General features: G+C 46.2%; 1 protein-coding gene across 2 annotated transcripts in view; it reads right to left on the reverse strand.

The window, feature by feature from the left end:
* The window catches only part of LOC111862442 (tyrosine-protein phosphatase Lar), an 805060-nt gene that overhangs the window by 466486 nt on the left and 318208 nt on the right, over positions 1–20366 (reverse strand). For both annotated transcript variants that reach the window (XM_023847834.2, XM_023847833.2), the window contains one exon: positions 5268–5274. The gene's annotated coding sequence lies outside the window, so the exon portion shown is untranslated. The remainder of the gene's footprint in view (positions 1–5267; positions 5275–20366) is intronic.

The raw sequence follows: 20366 nt of genomic DNA on the forward strand, positions 1-20366 counted from the left end.
TTTTACACAGATGGTAGGATTCTTTGGACGGGTGATGAGCCCGTCGTAAGTTTCTGAGACTGGACTCTGAAGCCAGAGACAGAATCCAGTCTCCGAAACGCCCTGTTTTTAAATATAAATAGGACGGGGTTTTACACAAAAACAGTATAATGGATAATGTCCAGCAACATATTTGCATAACTCCATACTTCAACATAATGTAAAGCGAAACGAAAGAGCCATGTTTTAAGAAACAATCTTCAATTACGTGTGTACATATAAAAAGGTACGGAACACAGCTTCAGTACGGGCCGTTGGAATCGACACGGCACGTTCAAGATCTCCCACCTCCCGCGTCATAATTCCTACCTAACCCAGTTAAGACATCATTTTGGCCGCGCCATAGCTCAAGCGGTTAGTCGCTGGCTTCCCACAGCGGCGGCCCGGGTTCGATCACGGGTCTGGTCAAGAGGGATTTCTGGTGGACAAAGTGGTGCTGGGGCAGGTTTTCTCCGAGTACTTCGGTTTCCTCTGCCAATCTTCATTCCACCAAATGCTCCATAATCACCCTCACCTATCATCTGGGACTGGTACAATAGGCCAGAAGTGGCCGCAGTACAAGGGACTTAGTCCCACCCCACTAGCAATAAAAAAGAAAGATAAGTCATCATTCAAGATCTTCCCCCACTCTCTGCAACGTTGCGTCATGCCAACGCCTACGGACAGTAGCTATTCCTACGTTAGTTAGTTATTTGGAGAGGGTGGGCTTCCCCATGCACTTAGACCTGTATGGGTCCATTGTGCTTCCCTCTATGATTTCTACCAGTCTCTATATCCTACCGGTACTGGTGCTTACCATCAGTCCCGCCCAGCCAGCGAGACCGGCTCTACTAGCTGAGAGGCATCTATAATGCTTCCCCCATCTACCAGAGGTATTAGAGACTGCTGTTGGGCGGGAAACGTCCGTTAATTTGGCTCAGTGACCTCCTTTGGAGATATGAGGTTCTTTCACGTGCCGTAAAGCTACGACACGGGACCCACGGCTTAAAGTCCCTCCCGGAGGACTTGTTCCCTGAATTTTTCCGCCCTTAAAATTTCGACGACCTCCGCCGGGTATCTGAACCCGCGTACTTCGAGTCATGAGGTGGGAACGTTACCTCTAGACTACGGACAGTAGCTATTCCTGCGTTTGTCTTTCAGAACGCGAGTGGACAGACGCGGCGGTAACGGAGACGTAATGTAGCTCCATACAATCGCGAGATATTGTTCGCCACACACACACAATATTCATATCGCGAGTGTGACATGCAGACACGCTGTCCGCTGCTGCAAACCTTGCCGTTTTAAATTGCGTTCTGATAAGAACATTCGGTTCCAGAACTATCATGTATTCGCTACACATACAAAATACCGTCACAATCAATCAAATGACAACGTACAACTTTCGTAACACACAAGATTAAAGCAGGCCTGGAGTGACTAGTAGGATTACTGGTCTCTATGTGACACTGTACAGTCTGGTAGACCAGCCAGCGTTTCGTAGGAACATGTGCAGGTAAAAAAAAGTAAAGTTGTCCCTGTGCTTAAGTAATTAAGCACTACGCCATGAAGGCGTATGGGGGAGTAGATGTATTGATCTTCATTTTCTTGAACTCTGCACCAGTTGGAGGTCAGTGTTCACCTTCACGCGCCGGCCGCTATACCTCTGGGAAAAGAGCTCCCGGTACCCATTGGATAGGAGGCTGGGTGGGCCCCAGAGCCGGTCTGGACGACGTGGAGAAGAGAAAATTCTTGACCCTAAGGGGACGTGAACTCCGACCCTTCAGTCGTCCATCCGCAGTCAATCGCTATACCGACTGCGCTACCCCGGCTCCTTCCAAGAGTAGAAACTTTTTATTTTTCGATTTCCGTTAACTAGGAACGTATTTCAGTGCTTCGCACGACAGGGAAATTCAATAAGCTCTGCCACAATTCCGTGACTAAATGGTTACCATTTCGTGATACAGCATAGGGTACAGTAGCAACAGCGTTCTACGTCACACCACTTCCTTCTGGTCAAGCACTTCCTTGTTTGTTCATGATCTCGCATGTAAACGGCAAAAGGTAAAGCTATCCCTGTAACAGGCAGTGGAGGCACATGGGTTTGTGAGACGTCGAGGCTCCCACATTTTCTAGACAATCGACTCACAGATGGCGGCGAGGTTGTAAGCCTTACGCGCCGGCCGGCCTTTACTCCAGGAAGATTCCTGGTACCCATTTCTGTTATAGGCCGAGTCGACCCCAAGGCCATAGTGCGGCTGGAAGGATTAGGTCAATTGAGAAAAAATCCAATGACCTCATCGGGAATAGAATCCGCAATCTTCCGGCTTGTAGCACAGTGCCTCAACCAACTACGCTACCGCCTGCCGCACGTACCTCCTTATAATTACCGACAATCGATACAAAAACCAAGAAAAATAAACCGGGATTGCTCGGGTTTTGGACCCTGTCCACTACCCGGCATTCTAAAGAACACGTCAGGAAACTGGGTCTGTTTCCGTCCTCAGGTGAGGGGGTGTGAGGCGCTACTCTGTTGACTACGTTAGAAAAAGCTAACCTCAGTCACTGGCGAGGAAGATGCTGTACAAAACCGCTCCACAGTCCGACATGTAGACTACAGCACATTGACGGAGGTATGTAAAGCCCTGAGTGTTCAACCTAACGGAAGAAAAGTCTCTCTGAGTTCAATGGGATCTCCGGCACGGCGATTCTGGTTCCGGCGGCCCGGGTTCGAGCCCAAGTCAGGTCATGTGGGATGTGCAGTGGCCAAAGTGGCACTGGGGGAAGGTTTTCTTAGAGTTTTCCGGTTACCTTTGCCAATTCTCATTCCACCGACTGCTCCACAGTCATCATCATCATCCGGGGCTGGTACAAGAGGCCAATAGTGGCCGACGTACCAAGTGGACTCAGTCTCACCCTACCCTAACAAACATAAAAAAGGCGTCAGCAGTTAACAAAGGTGCGCGACGATACGGTAACGACTTAACTAAGCTGTTTATTCTGTGGTTTTCCACGGCAGCGGTCCGAGTTCTATCCCAGTACTTCGGTTTCACGTGCCAACTCTATTCTAGCGACTGCTTCAAACCCATCAACCGGGACCGGTACAGGGGGCCCACCGGTTGCCGGCGTACCAAGCAAACTCAGTAAGGAGTTATGTGCGCCCATGTTATAACATCGAGGATTACGTTTCCGGTTAAATTCCGTACTGGAGGGAGTACTGCTGTAAATGTGAAGGCAGTATAATTCCAGTCGCTATGTATATGCATCTGGAGTTACTTGAGGCCTCCACCGTAGCTCCGCGAGTGGTAGAAGGCGACGAAAAGGGAACCCAGTGCCTGGGAGTAGACCTGGGCCACCATATTACTGGGGGCATATAAATATGGGGACCTGGCCCTACAGGTTGGGGGGAGTCTCGAATCTAAGTCAGTAAAATATGGCCATGAGTCCCGCGGGACTGCGCTGGCGAGGACCAGCGGCAATTGTAAACGACGGACACGTCCTCCCGTCAAAGAAAGCGACTGAAACTGCCTGACAAATAAAAATCTGCCCGTAAGCCCCAGATGGGTGCTTTATTCGAAGACAGACTAGCCGACTGACCGTCGGTCGTAACATAAGACACGACTCGATTTGAGCTCTAGTCAATTTTAAGGAAGTCTGTGAAGAGAAGACTTAGTCGCTGAAGTGAGCACGGAAGATGAAGAATCTTCACTGTTAGGAGCCGTTACCAGGGAACGACTGGTGAAGACACAGTAGACTGAAAAGGCTTAGTGTGTGCTCTAGTGATTTGTTAAATGTGGAGATAGGCGAAGGCTCTGAGTCGTGTGTGAAAATGGTTAATAAATACAATCTCCAATCCAAGCCCCGTGTACAGTCTCACACACACTGCCGCGACAAAATGTTTTATCAACTGCAAGGTCACAAAAGGTCAAATGAGACGTGAGAATAAGGACGTTTAGAGGTCAGTGTGCAAATATCCGCCTGAAGAAATAAAATAAAAACAAACAGCTTAAAAGATGACGTTTATAGGCTTAGTCATGCCATGAAGACGTATGGGGGAGTAGAAGTATAGCTCCATCATTCCTGTCCCTTTACCCAATGGATAGAGGCTGGGTGGGCCCCAGAACCGGTGTAGACGCTATAAAGCCGATAAAAATCTTTCCTTACTGTGAATCGAACTCGGGTCGTCTAGCCTGTAGCCCGTCGCTACCAGATGGCACATGTATAGTCGAAGGTTCGAACAGGTTACCTTCCGAATACAGAGCACATCCGCTCGGAAATTATGGAGCAGATAGAAGCTCGGATGAATTCCAAGTAGTCTGAGGAGATGAATCTCCAACTGAAAGTCAAGTTTTGCAAAGTGACAGCCAATCCTATCTGCACTGCTCAGGAAGTCAAGGAGGCCTCCCACTAACAAGAACATGAGGGAAGAACTTTTCTTTACCTGTTACTTTCCTTGTGTCTACACAGAGGTGCCTATATGAATTACAAATTAATCTCTATATACAATAAAATGATAAGATGCTTCATAAAATTGTGGTAACACAGTGTAGGGTACAGCAGGTGGTAGTAATTATGCCGATACTACTGGCACGTGTTAGCGACTAGACGCGAACATTTTTAATACTGTTCATTGGCTATTCATAAATAATGCAATCCTGACCATTAGAACGTAGAATTACAGTATACAAGTCTGTCCGTCTGTCCATCTATCTATCTATCTATCTATCTATCTATCTATCTATCTATCTAAGTCCTTTGTTGGACTTCGGTCGATTTTTGCGTTTCCTGATCATTTACACAGTCGGGAGGACTCTTTGGACGGGGGATCAGCCCGTCGCAAGGCCGATATCTGCACATAGAACAACACAAACACAGAATAAACGCACATAAACATCTATGACTCAAGTGGGATTCGAACCCACGATCCCAGTGTTCGAGCGAATGAAGACAGTTCATACTTTAGACCGCGCGGCCACTGTGATCGGCACAGTACAGAAGTACCGAGTGAATCCTCTGGTTATTTAAATACAGAATTCCATTGTACACCTGTAATTTAAATTCATAATTCTCACTCAAACTGTAGAAGCGGGGTGACGAGTGATAGAGTCGTACACTACTCGTATAGACACTGACACACACACCTAAGGATTGGAAGAGTGTACACAGGGCCACACTCTCAACACTAAACACAGAAGTGGACAGCTCTTACCATTCAACAGTGAAGACGAAACCAATAATAAAATCCTCACCTCCAACCTGAAACAAAGGAAAGTTTAATTATAAACAACTGAAGGAAAGCACCAGAAAGAAGAAAACTGTCTTATAGGACATGAGGACGTACAGGTTTGTAGATATTCAACATGGTTTCAGGACAGAAATGTTAAACCTGAAGTTGGAGTCAGGAGGTTCCTCCAAAACGTTTATACCTATCTATAAGATCACATAGCCCAAAAAGCAGGAAGCTCCATAACCACGCTATGACAATCTCCCATTCCACATTCACTAAGATTGGGTTAAAGCCCCGTAAAAGTGACTTTTCCCCTTTGGCGCTACAGCCCCAATTTGGGCCTTGGTCTACCTCCATGAAACTCTCCGTTTCACTTCGGTTTACTTCGGTAGGATTCCTTGGGCGGGTGATCAGCTCGTCGCAAGAGCTCTACCTGTACACAAACACAGAAAAACACAAATACTAAGGCTGGGGGCCACACGAGCGCACAAAATGCGTACGTTGTAACGAACGTCGTGATGTCCGTTGTAGAAATAAACAAGAGAGGGGAATGCTACGCCTTCTTCTGGTTCCATTGCAGAGAAAAAACTACGCACCGCATTCTGCAACTGTGTGGTGTCCTCAACAACGTCCGTCATAAAGTACGTTCGTTACAATGGACGCATTTTGTGCGTTCGTGTGGCCCCACCCTAAACATCCACGCCCTTTGTGGGATTCGAACATACGATCCCGGCTTCAGAGCGAGCGAAGACAGTGTATGCCTTAGATCGCTCGGCTATCGTGACGGACTGTAGAACTGATATCCTTCTATCTACGTCTAGGTCTTCCTAGTTGTCTCATTCCTTCTGGTTTTTCCACCAAAACCCTGTATGCTTTCCTCTTCTTTCCAATATGTGACATATTCCCTTGCCACGTCATGCTCCTTTACTTGTTCATTCTACACACAGTTTAATAACCACAAAGAACAAGGAAATCCGTTAACTACATCCATTCGCGCAAACGGCGGTTCCAGTAACCGAAATCTTACCCCTCCCCCAAACCGGATAAACGTGAGTAAAGCTTCCTGTCCAGTTCCATTCGGTGCAGCACTCTGACAGTCAGCAAGCACAGCTCCACGGCGCGTTAATGCGCTGCTGCATCTAATTAACACAGGCATATAACTGAAATGAATGGACACTATGCACTTAACATTCGACATGCAGTGTTGCTGGCTGGTCAATATTCATAACTAGACCCGGCAAGCTGCTTCAAACTCGGCACTACTGATGTGCATACAGGGCCTGCCGCTACATCTGCTATCCTAACAGAGGCACTTAGACGTTTTACTCAGTCCCTCCAGACAAATGATGGGATAGTACTACGATTAGGCCACGGCAGTTTGTTTCCATTTACTCTTCAATCCACTTTTCAGCAGAAAAAACTTACCATGGCTGTCCCATAGCTCAGGCGGTTAGTCGCCGGCCTCCCACCGCGGCTGCCCGGGTTCGAGGTCAGGTCACGTGGGATTTGTGGAGGACAAAGTGACATTGGAGCAGGTTTTCTCCGGGCACTTCGGTTTCCCCTGCCTATTCGAATTCCACCTACTGCTCCACACTCATCATCTATCATCGGAGGCTTGTACATTAGACCAAACAGTGTCCGCACTACAAAGTGGACTCAGTCTCATCCCAAGAGGATAATAATAATAATAAAAAATACTACCATTAAACGTCATATAGCCTTAGGCACTGACAGCCCGCTTGCACACTGACATGAGTTCGAATCTGAGTCTCTACTCCGTTTCTGTTGTGTCTAAGTTGTATGCTTCCGAGGGGCTGATCCCCCGCCCAGGAGTTCACAGTTTCAGATTAAACAAGAGGGCCCAACCCACCACCGGATGAAGATGGGCACAAGCAGGGCTACATCGGAACTCTCGTTAGGTACAAGCAAAGTTGTCCCAGTAAAGTAAAAGTAAAGCTATCCCTGTACCAGGCCATGAAGGCCCATACGGTTGTGAGACGCTGAGGATCCCACATTATCTAGACAATCGGCTCATAGATGGCGGTAAGGTTGTCAGCCTTACGCGCCGGCCGCTCTTTACTCCCCACGAAAATTATTTAATTAATTCCTGGTACTCATTTCTGTTAGAGGCTGAGTAAACCCCAGGGCCTAGTGCGACTGGAAGGATTAGGTCAACTGAAAAATTCCAATTTTGAACCCGCGACCTTCCGGCTTGTAGCGTAGAACCTCAACCATTACGCTACGCGTGTCCCCAAAGTTGTCACAGTGCTTAACTAATTAAGAACTACGCCATTAAGACGTATGTGGGAGTGGCTGTATAAATCCACGTTTTCTTGACCTCGACACTAATTTGATTCACGCCCCGGCCGCTTTACTCCCGGTACCGATTGGATAGGAGGCTGGGAGGACCCTAGAGCCGGTCTGGAAGACGTGGAGAAGAGAAAATTTGTGACTCTACCGGTACTCCAACCCGTTCGCTCTACCTACTGAGCTATGACGGATATTTTGCAAGGATGCATACTCAAGGTATGGCGTGCCATGAAAAGCATTTTGGACATACTTCATGCCAGGAAATCCGCCCCTCCCACATGTTCATTACAGAACATTCCCATAGTTGAGCAACCAGTGTGCATCGGAACAAAGAGTTATGAATGCAATAAGAATTTCATGCACTTCACATAAATCATGCATATATACATTTCTCTCCAGTAAAGTTACATCTCAAGAGACCATTATGAGAACTTTGTTGCTAGGCAACAACGACAAATCAAAACAATTAAGCAACTGCCAAGTACGCAGAACGATATTATGTCGACTTTCAACTCACGCTTCAAGGAAATAGCGGCTCCGGTATAGAAAACCGAGATTAACGACCGTGGGGATCCGTTGCGCTGATCACGCGGCACCTTCTATCCGCAAAAGTTGGCACTAACTTTGCCGACAAGCGGCGGCAGGTCGGTCGGTATAGTTCGCTTGCGGACTGACATCATGGGAGTTTTTTTTTTCAACTCTCGCAATCACGGCGCTCAGCAATACAATTTCACTTTTTAAATCAAAACCAAGTTTATGTTGCAACGCCTACGAAAAAGTTTTCTCAATATGAACTACCATCTGGAACAATACTGCAATACATTTCGAGGCCCGAAGTCCATTTCCAGTTTTGGATGAACATGAGATAATTCATGTTCCCAATTTCCCGCACTGCGTTCCATCATCTCCACGAACTTCCAAGGTTCTTACATTTATGAGAGTCACCCACACTGAATCAATCTCTAGCCAATCAGCGCCGATTATCGACAACGTACCGACACACTAGTCGTCAATCATACTCCAGGAACCATCCACTGCTAAGCAACGGCTCGGTATGTTTCCGTAGAGATACGATTATTCGAAACAAATCATCGCTGGGTGTTAAACGTTTCATTGGTTACGTGACTGAATTATGTTTTCTGTGTCGGTTCTACTCGCCGTCAGCATCATGACTCAGACCGGTGTGCGGCCTACCTAAAAGAGACCTACCAGCTACAAGTTGGTGTGGAGGATAATATTAAACTTTGTGGTCTAGTGGTCAGAGTTCCTGCCTAAATATCCAAAAGCCCCGGGTTCGATTCCCGGCGCTACCAGATTTTCCGAGTAGTGGGTCTGGAACGGTGTTCACTCAGCCTCGTGATAACTGAGGACCTATTTCAAGGAAATTGCGGCTCCGGTCTAGAGAATCGAGATTAACGGCCGTGGGGATTCGTTGCGCTGACCACGCGACACCCTCTATCCGCTGAAGTTGGCACTAAGTTCGCCGACAACCGGCGGTCGCTCGATCGGTATAGTTCACTTGCGGACCATAGGCCACGGAGTTTAGTATTTTATTAGAGAAAAGGGTTGGGGTGGTATGGACTGGATTCATCTGGCCTAGGACAGGGACCAGTGGAAGGCTCTTGTGAACTTGGTAATGAAACGTCGGAGCTCAATACAATGTTGGGCACTTCTTCAGTAACCGAGCAACTGGTGGTTTCTCAAGAATGACTCAATTTTCCGGAGTTAGAGACTGGATAGAACTACCCAGAGTCAATAAAATTCTGTTGTCCATAAACCTTTATGATTCATAAAGCCTGATTAAATTTGAGCGGGGCGCTGTTATGAACTCTATTCATAAAACAAAAGCAGAGTAAGCCGTGTCTGTTTTGTAGGTTCGTATCCCGTAAGCGTTGTCACTAGTCACAAGTAAATAAGCCGTATCAACATAAACCTGTGATTAAAAGAGAATCTTATGTTATTTCCCATTCGCTAAATTTTTGGGGCTCATCCAGCCCCAGATGAAATGTGAGGGTGACTGTGGAGCAATTGGTGGAATGAAGATTGGCAGGGGAAACCGAAGTACTCAGCGAAAACCTGCCCCAGCGTCACTCTGTCCACCACAAATCCCACTTGATCAGACCCGGGATCGAACTTGGGCCGCAGCGGTGGGAAGCCAGCGACTAACCGCTTGAGCTATGGTGCGGCCAATACCTATAGCTTGTAAGTTATGACTGTACTTAATTAAGCATCACATTACAGAGGAGTGGAGGTATAGCTCCACGCGTTCTTAATCTCGATACTATAAGATGACAAGTCAGTTTCACACTCTAGCTTCCCATTGGATAGGATGGGTGAATTGAAAGACCGGGGTCTGAACGCGTTCGTACCTGGATTTGTCGAGCGTCCAGAACGTAGAACAGTCACTACACTACCTGAGCTACTCCGGCTGCAGACCACAGAGACCGCGTAATTTAAATACGTGCAGAAACGAGGTAAGGTAAGACAGTGACATACAGCGCCGCTGTAAAAGGGAGGTTGCCGTAACACACCGCTTCTTGGAATTGCTTTAACGAAACAGAGGAACGCTAGAGCTTAGCTATTACGGGTACAGACTGGCTCCTGAGTAGATGGGACTTAGACGCGAAACTCTATAATGCAGGCTCTTGCTAAAATATTCAATACACCTAACGCAGATGTGTTCCCCTTAAGGTGGAGTTGGGATTCCCACGCCAGTAACTATGAACAGCACGCCGTGTACTTCGGCACAGGTTCACAGACGTTTCGGAGGAACGTTACAACCTCAGTCTTTATGATATAGGTAGAAAACGTAAAGTTATCCCTGTAACACCCCCAAAGATGTCTCCACCTTGTGGTGGTGGGGCTTCCTTGACCCTGTCACCTGCAGAGGTATGCCGGCGGTAGTTTAACTACCGGTAGGGTCAACCATGTCGAAAAGGTCAACGGGTAGTCCAGACTGAGAGATACCCTGGTCCTTCAGGTTGGGGGTTGGACACGAGGCTAACAACCTCATCCTGCAAAAATAATTTGTTCAGAAACTCAACAACCAGCCTCGGGTCTCCATTCCTATGGCAGCACGCATTGCTTGTGGAGACAGGTTGTAGAGGAGACCAAGGCTCACCCAGGGCTGTAGCGCCGAGTGGTAGGTGGGTACGTATCCATGTAACAGGCTGTGGATGTCCATAGAGTTGTAGAACGTCGAGGCTCCCACATTTTCTAGACAGTCGGCTCACAGATGGCGGTGAGATTGTCAGCCTTACGCGCCGGCCGCCCTTTACCCCCCGGAAGATTCCTGATATTTGTTTCTGTTAGAGGCTGAGTCGAACCCAAAGCCACAGTGCGGCTGGAAGGATTAGGTCAATTGAAAAATCCAATAGCCTCAACAGGAATCTAACCCGCGACCTCCAGGCTGATAGCATAGTGCCTCAACTACGCTATCGCGTGTCCCCAATCTTCATGGCCGACAACAAGGAGATCAATACAGAGAAATGATACATTAATATTACCGTTACTTGAATGAATGGGGGAGATCCTTCTGGAAAAGCATAATGAAGGTGATTATACATGGCAATATCTTGCAGTGGACAATTATGAGGGGGAGGTTCATGTGTTGCGGGGGGGGGTTGTTAGCGGAAAGGTGTGTTCTCAGCTGTTGTGATGCGAAGCCCAGTAAAAGCCTCGTTACTAAATAATGAACATCAACCTGAATTACCAGCCCCTCCCCCAGACTTGGTCTACACCCCAATCCCTACGAAGCCCTTCACAGAAGAGGCTTCCTGAGTACATCTCACACTCCGAAACGCCTCCCGAACACACACTCAAGACACGTTGTGTTTTGGTGTTTCAGCATCCGAGATACAATTCATGCAGAGGTGTAGAAACAAACGCAGAGGGGACCAAATAGATGTTTAGGTCTTGTCAAATGATATCCATGTCCATAACAAAGGAATGTAACGGTGAGAGCAACCAATATTTAAGTGTTAGACGTTGTATGAATGCAAATTACGCAGCAGTTTGCTTAAGTATATCGTGTCTATTCTGCGACTCTTGATATTTTGATGTGGATATATGGAGCACACATTATAAAGGACATGAAGAGTATTATCCGTTGAAAGTCAACGGCCTACACAGCTGTAAGAACTTCATATCCTGCATAAAGGACTTTACGATGGTCTCGACTTACCATTCGATAAAATGTAGGGTTGGAAAGTAATAGAGTAGAAAGCAGGGGGAGTTAAATGTATGATTACATATCAACTGAATTCTCAATGGGTGTTACACTAGAAAAACTAAAAATTGGTATTAAATTCTTGGAAGATGCGGCAAGGTTGAGACATTATGGCATGTCTGTAAGAAAACAGAAATATTTTCATGAAGAAGACTGTATTCATTTCAAAGATCTCTATCTTCAGGTCAGACGCAGCTACACTTGTTAATAACGTCTTGGATAACATCAGTTCCCGTTCATTTTACATTCAAACATGCGTAATGCCGTCAGTCTCTATATGTATGCAGCATATGTGCGCCTCACTCGCCTGAACGGCAGAACAGATTTTATTCATATTCGGTGTTTTAACAGTTTATCCATCATAGGGAGGTCCTCGGTGAATTTGAACATTTTAGCTCCAAAGCTGGGGGCGCCATTAAAATATAACATTTCTAATTTTTTTTTTCGAAAACTGCTACAAAAATTTCGATTAAATTTCAGTAATATACGGAGATCGCAACCGTAAATGAAGCTTTACAGGCCGTAACTTCAGGAAAATTGTACATCCTTTAGCGGCTGAAACTTGTATGTGAGAAAATATATACGATGTCTTTGTAGTTATTTCGTCTTTCGAGCATCCATTTCCTGTGTTTGTGTTAGGTAGCGGCCTTGCGCCGGGCTGATCCCCCGGACAAGGAGTCGTACCTAATGTCTCCGATTAAGAAAGTGAAGAGAAAAGAAGCGTTTCACGGATGCCCTATGCTCGAATTTGGAGCAACAGAAGAAGAGTACGGAGAAGAAGATACAGAATGTCCCAGGAGGAAAGGTCAATATTCTGGCAGGTCATAGTATCGGTCATTCTAATCAAGAAAAAGTGTACATGTGTCCTATTCTGAACGGTTTCCGAGACAGAGCTATTTCACTGTACTGTACACTATACAGACAAGCAACACGCCATGTCCTCACACGAGGTGCAGAGTGCACTGATGTTGACGGTGGAATTTTCGAAAATGTATTATACTAGGTAAACTGCACCAACTTTGTCACTTGAATAATAAATATCGGTATTAGAAACAGTACGCAATATCTCATACTTATCAACAACACTGGAACTTCATACACATACTCCTATACTACTCACTTCCGCGGTGAGGATGGAGGCAGCGTTTCCTCTAACACACCGGCAACACTGGCCACAGCCACACGGAGAAAAGACACAAAACAGAACCAGCATCAAGTTCAAAAAGTGTAAGAAATTTATGAACACCCTGTATATCGCCGAAAATTTCGTTTTTAGGGCCCTCTGAATTATGCACAACCGAAGCCCAGTTAATCTACGACGAGCGGGCCCTAAGCGCTTTTGTTTTAACGCCCCCTGGAGAGTGAGTGAGAGAAAGAGAGACAACCAAGGGGCTTAACATTGAATTTTGAATTATGTAGAATCATGCGTTGTTTTTACAAGGGCTCAGCAATTCTCTTAAGCCACGGCTACCTTTCACCCTCCCCGCAATGGAGCATGAACATTCGGTATAAAGTGGACTTTGAAAATAGGCGCAGGGTGCAGGAAGGGGCGTAAGGGGAGAGTCGAACAGATTTAGTCATATTTGCATTGCGGCAGAGTCTGATACGGGTTTCAACAAAATCACGTATGCATTAAAAATAACCACCATCGACCCCCATAAAAACGAGAACACGACTCATTGCAATAACACAAACACACGGCAGGGTAGCCCGAGAAAAATATAACAATTGAAATATTTCGAATTCTTCTCCCTCCGCAGAATTTAACTGTTCTGCACAGGGAGCCTTAATATGCTGATATACGACAGTACAGTAAGTGGTCCTGTGGGTTGTAACACCGTACGCCTGTCTATTTCTGAGTTACTTACGGACGTTTTTGGCCGAGCCATAGCTCAAGCGGTTAGTAGCTGGCTTCACGCCGCGGCGGCCCAGGTTCGATCCCGGGTCTGGTCAAAGTGGGATTTGTGGTGAACAAAGTGGCGCTCGGGCAGGTTTTCTCCGAGTACTTCGGTTTCCCCTGCCAATCTCCATTCCACCAGTTGCTCCACAATCACCCTCACCTATCATCTGGGTCTGGTACAACAGGCCAGAAGTGGCCGCAGTACAAGGGACTTAGTCCCACCCCACTAGCAATAAAAAAATACGGACGTTTTCAATAGACAGCATCGACTGTACTGAAGATAAATGAATAATTATTTGGAGATCATTTGGAAAAAATTGGTCGAAACAGGAAAGAAGGTAAAGTTGCCTTTGTCCTTAACTACTTCATTAAGTAAGCACAAAAGAATGAAGATGTACAGAGGCGTGGAGGTATAGTTCCACCATTCTCGATCTCGGCACTTGATGAAGGTGAGTCGTCAGTTTCATGAACCGGCTGCTTTATCCCCGGTACTCATTGGTTAGGGGTCTGGGTGAGGCCACAGATGTGGTCTGAACACTGTGGAGTAAAGAAAAAAAAATCCCTTATCCCCACCGCGAATCGAACCACGGTCGTGCAGCCTGTCGCTATACCGACTGAGCTACTTCTTCCTGACCTCGGCAATAGATGAAAAAAAAATTATGATAAAATCCTATATAAAGCACAAAGGCCAGATACATACAGCGCCGTGAATTAATACACAAAAGTGCACAAAATCCTAACCGAGGCGCAGTAATAAATTCCAAGGAATTATGCGCACTATGAGGACATGCGGGGGTGCCAATGGAAGGCGTTTTAAGTTCCCTGAGTGTGGGAAGTTGCGGGAACAGGTTTACGCAATGAATACATCAGACATGACGTCACAAGTAAGGTCAAGAGGAGGCTTAACACTAAAACGCAATTCTCCATTAATAACCAACACGAAGCAAAGTTCGTGCACCAATTATCTCTACAAGGCAGAAGCGAAACTACTGGCCAGTCCGCACCAGACTGTCTGAATATCTCGGCGCTGTCTCGGAACACGAGGAAACCCTCGTTATAACGGACAAGATCTTCCTGTGTATAATTCTGAATTTTTTAAAAGTTTTTGTAGTTAGACAAACATTTAAAATAAGGGAAGGACACCAATATAAAATCTTTTCTTATTACATTGTGTTTCCATGTTTATTGCGTGCGCTGGTTCTGCATCCCCCAGTGCACTTCACGCCGTTATATCACACCCCGCTCACATATTAGTCCGTTATAAATAAAGTTTATAAAATAATATAATATAATAAGATACTGAGGACAATGTACTTAGCCGTTTCCGTCTATAGAATGAGACAATAAGAATCTAAAAGGACAGACAATATGTTGCAATTTGTATGAATTATATATGTATATCTCCTCTTGCCCGCACTTCGGAGCACAGGGCTCATTTCTCAGTTTCATGATCATTTTACAGACGGTAGGGCGCCTTGGATGGGTGATCAGCTCGTCGCAATGCCTCTACCTAAACACAGGACAAGAAAAACACACACATACCAATTATCCATGCTCTGAGTGGGATTCCAACCCACGATCACGGCTTCAGAACGAGGGAAGACAGTACATGCCTTAGACCGCTCGGCTACCGTGACCGGCAGTGTATAAGAATAATATATAAGAATTCAGTTCGTACCTCACAGGAAACAGATCCGAACCCACGATCCCGGCTTCCGAGCGAGCGAAGACAGTTCATGCCTTAGACCGCTCGGCTACCGTGACCGGCAGTGTATAAGAATAATATATAAGAATTCAGTTCGTACCTCACAGGAAACAGATCCGAACCCACGATCCCGGCTTCCGAGCGAGCGAAGACAGTTCATGCCTTAGACCGCTCGGCTACCGTGACCGGCGTACATAATACTTTATATTTCCTTCCTGAAAAAAATGTGGTTCCCAGGAAAGGGCCGCCATGTCACACAGCCCCATATCCCACCCATGACAACCAGTGTGCCCCTTTTTGTTATCTAGCTTTCCCTACACCTTCCTACACGCCCCCTTCCTTGGAACTCACGACCTCCATCACTGTAACCCCGAACGTGTCAGAAAAAACCTCCATTAGCAAGAAGACTGTCAGGGCCTCAAAACCGGTCTTGTCACTGTGCAGAAGATAAAGATCTCTTGTCCATACCGGGAATCGAACCACGATTCCTCCGTCACCCAACCGTCACTATACCGACTGAGCTATCGGGGTTAGTAATAGAAACTTCGGTCCCTAAATGTAAGCAGGAACTGAATAAGTGAATGCAGAAAACTGCGTTCTCTCTTCGACACCGAGCAGTAATAACACTCCACACTGGAGCGATAAAGAGAGACGCAAGACTATCGATATAAATCGACAAGAATCGACTCCCACATATTGCACAGAAATGGGGCTGGGATTTAAACGCCACGGAACTGTATAAAAGCGCGATCGCATTGCGGAGACTTACCCCTCCTCCTCGTGGTCTAGACTCACTGAACCTCTTATGCGCTGCTAAAGTCCGTCCACCCTACGAATCACGGTACGTCACACTTCGTGCAGTCACTCACTCACTCACGGAGCTGCGCCTTTCTTGAGAAACCGACAATTCTGCAGCTACTCAAGAATTTCCCAGCATTTTATGGAACCCGAAAGTTCACTACCGTGTTCACAAGAGCCCTCCACTGGTCCCTATCTTCATCCAGATCAATCCAGTCCATACCAACCCATCCTAGCTCTCTAAGATCCATTTTAATATTGTTCACCCACCTACGCCTTGGTCTTCCCAGTGGTCTCTTTCCTTCTGGCTTTCCCACCAATATCCTATATGCACTCCTCCCCCATTCTTGCTACATGTCCTGCTCACCTCATCCTCCTTGCCAATGGCCGATGCTTTCTGAACATTTTTGTAACAAGCTTATTTTTTACGGTGAGTTATTAGCCCCACGCCCAACTCCCAAGCTGGAGGAACACCCCTTGTCGGCTGTCCGTGACTGCTTATTCAATATATTCGCAGCCTCCCTCCATCCGCAACTTGAGAACGCGCCATGCGGTGACAAGAGACCCACCTAACGTGCAGCCAACCTTACGTAATATTGTACTTCAGTGTCCCGTTGTACTGGTCAATCACTTAATTCGCAGAGGCAGTCTTAAGAGTCAGCATCTTGTTGCGCTCGTAGACTGGCGGTGGGCTTCATATTCGTTTATTATAACTGTTTCTACACGTCTTGAACTTCAGAACTGTTTAGTTCCTGTTAAAATTTCGTCAGAATTAGATCCAAACTTTTTTATGGATTTGTTTAAAATTAATTAAAACCTGACTAGGCTTTAACTGATTTCTTTTTTTATCGTATTCCGCTGTTCCTTGAATTACTGCCTCCATCTTCAAGATCATGGCAAGACAGTGTCACAAGTCAGAAGGAAATAACTGAAAAATTACCTTGGCAAGGGAAGCACAAAACAAGAAATAACATCGCACTTAATTTTACTCGTAAGCTAAATCTGTCCCTGTGCTTAATTAACCTGGACGCCACCAAGACGTATGGGAGAGATGAGGTATAACTCCACACATAAACAACTTCGGCACTAAATAGAGGTGCGCCGGTCACGGTAGCCGAGCGGTCTAAGGCATGTACTGTCTTCGCTCGCTTGGAAACTGGGATCGTGGGTTCGAATCCCACTCAGGACATGGATGTTTAGTTTGTGTGTGTGTGTGTACGTTTTTTTGTATTTGTGTACAGGTAGAGGCCTTGCGACGAGCTGATCACCCGCCCAAGAAGTCCTACCGAATGTGTAAGATCTAGAAAACCCGAAGTGAACGGAGAAGTTCATGGAGGTAGGCCTAGGCCCACTGTGGCTGTAGTGCCAAGGAAAAAAAAATAGAGGTGTGTGGTCACCTTTCCTGCCCCCGGCGAAGGAGCCTCTGTACAAATTGGATAAGAGGATGGGTGGGCTCCAGAACTGGTCTGGACGCTGTGGAGAACAGATAATATCGTTGTCGGGAATCGAACCCCAATTCTTCAGCAGTCCAGTCCGTAACCTCGTCACTGTACTAACTGAGCTATGAACGGCTCAGACTATATAGCACAATGACAGTGAATAATGAACTGAAACAGACGTGGTAGGAAGCAGTTTTGGTATTTTTCTAGAGCAAGAAAAGAAAACCAGGAAAAGTCTGTGTCCCAGGCGAAATTCGAAGCCAACACCTCCCGACCAAAGTAAGAATCCTTACAGGCCGTGCCACAGCTCAGGCGGTTAGTCGCCGGCTTCCCGGGTCACGTCGTGTGGGATTTGTGGTGGACAACGTGGCACTGGAGCAGGTTTTCTCCGAGTACTTCGGTTCCCCCTACCAATTCGCATTCCACCTATTGCTACACTCATCATCATCATCATCTGGGGGTGGTACAATAGTCCAAAGTGGCCTCAGTCTCACCACAATAAGAATAAGAATGATAAAAAATTATAAGAATCCTTACCGCCTGAGGAAAATTCGTTCAGTAAACCCACAATCAGAAAACAAGCCTTCTTAAGTTTGTTATTTAAGGACGTTACGAGGCTAGAAGCCTCCACGTCGTCCATACAGGCTCTGGGGCCCACCCAACGCCTCCTGTCCAATGGGTACCAGGGGCTCTGTCCTCGGGGGTAAAGCGGCCGGGGAATGAAGCTGACCATCACCTCCAACTAGTGTCGAGGTCAAGAAAACGTGGATCTATACATCCACTCCCCCTTGCGTCTTCATGGCGTAGTGCTTAATTAGTTAAGCACAGGGACAATTTTACCTTTTTTATAGTCTCGAGACGATGGAACTCGGACAGGATGATCAATAACTGTGGAGCAGTTGGTAAAATGAGAATCGGCAGGGGAAACTGAAGTATTCCAAGGAAACCCGTCCCAGTCCAACTCTGTCCAGTATAAATCCCGCATCATCTGCTTCGAACCTGGGCCGCCGCTGTGGGAATCCGACTAATAACAGCCTAAGACTATGGCACAGACCCAGAGAACTTAAAAGGTAATTTTCTTATATAAGCTTAATAAATATTTAGTAAAAAGATATAGTGGAAGTTTAAGGACGAAAAAAAAAGGCGTAATCTTGACAGCGGGAATATACGCCACCCGCACGTCAAACCAGCTCCAGTAGCTGGAAACGGCGGACCATGCAGTGCGAGTAAACGAGGCACCATTTCCAGTAGCGAGGATCTGCAAATCCCTAAGCGGTAGGCAACTTGAGTTACCATCAGGGTTACCTGCACCCACAACGTGACGCCATGAGCTGAAAACGTGTGAGGGCACACCCTCACACACTGCCCTCGGGTAACGCCATAAATGTAGACTCACAGACATGCAGAAATAAGGGGCGCCAGGTCGTCAGGACGCCTAAAATCATGACGACGCTTAGAATGTTCTTCTCATCATAAACTGTAATAATAGTCATTCCTGTGCGTTCTAACTCGTGAGCAGTGTTACACTGAAATGGAATACATTCCACGAACAGCCCTAACTAACGAACGAACTAAACTAACTACATGGAAATGAGTCCTTCTTGAGCCACTCTAAAATTTCCAACATTTTATGGAACCCGAAGGTCTATTACCATGTACTGGTCCATATCCTGAGCCAGATTAATCTAGTCCATCTTAATATGGGGGTACGAGGTAGCGTAATTGGTTGAAGCATTATGTTACAAGCTAGAAGGTCGCGGGTTCGATTCTCGATGAGGTGATTTTGGTTTTTAAATTGACCTAATACTTCCAGCCCGCACTATGGCCCTGGGGGCGACTCAGCCTCTTAACAGAAATCACGAGGCAAGGGATTCACTTCCTTCCTTTACCTCAAATAAAATTAAACTTATTCCTGTGCTTCATTAAGCACCATGGCATGAAGACGTGTGGGGCAGTGCTGGTTGCCTACAGGGATAGGGACAAGTGGAGGGATCTTGTGAACACGGTAATGAACCTTCCGGTTCCATAAAGTGCTGGGAAATTCTTGATTAGCTGCAGAACTGGCAGCTCCTCAAGAAGGGCTCAGCTCCATTAAGTTAATCTGGGATCCTGGTGAAGAACGATAGTCAGCTTTACGCTCCGGTCAATTTACCCCGGAAAAAAAAAGAGAAATAACGGGGTAATCTGATAGGACGCTAGATGGACCCCATAGCCTGTCTGGAGGCGATGGTGAAGACAAACATTTCTTACATCTGTTGGGAATGGAATTATAATTCGGTTGTTGTCCAGCCTGTAGCATAGTCACTAAACTCACTGAGCATGTAAATTACCACGGAGATGGAATAAATCTGTCCCTTCAATATTTCAATGCCTTGAAAAAATCCGGAACCAACTTCTTTTCCCAGGAGCTGAAACGCGTTATAATAATACAGCTGTGCAGAAACAGAAAACTACGGCGAAACTTTTAAATTGCCTTGTTTTAATTTTCAATGACAAGGAAGATCCCTTACATTTGTCGAGCCAGCGCAATTATAAACATAAAAAATCACGGGTCTGCAAGACAACATCCACAAACTTTGAAATTCTCACTACCGCGAGACATCGCGTAGTCTTGTAGCTGGATACCAAAGTTTCGGAGAAACAAAGTACCTCCACCTTCAGAGTGATTACGAAAGTTCAACTAAATAATAAAATGCATATTTTCAGCCTACTGTTCTTATTTTGAAGAAATATAAGTAAGC

The sequence above is a fragment of the Cryptotermes secundus genome, unplaced genomic scaffold (genome assembly GCF_002891405.2).
Source record: "Cryptotermes secundus unplaced genomic scaffold, Csec_1.0 scaffold816, whole genome shotgun sequence".
Taxonomy (NCBI): domain Eukaryota; kingdom Metazoa; phylum Arthropoda; class Insecta; order Blattodea; family Kalotermitidae; genus Cryptotermes; species Cryptotermes secundus.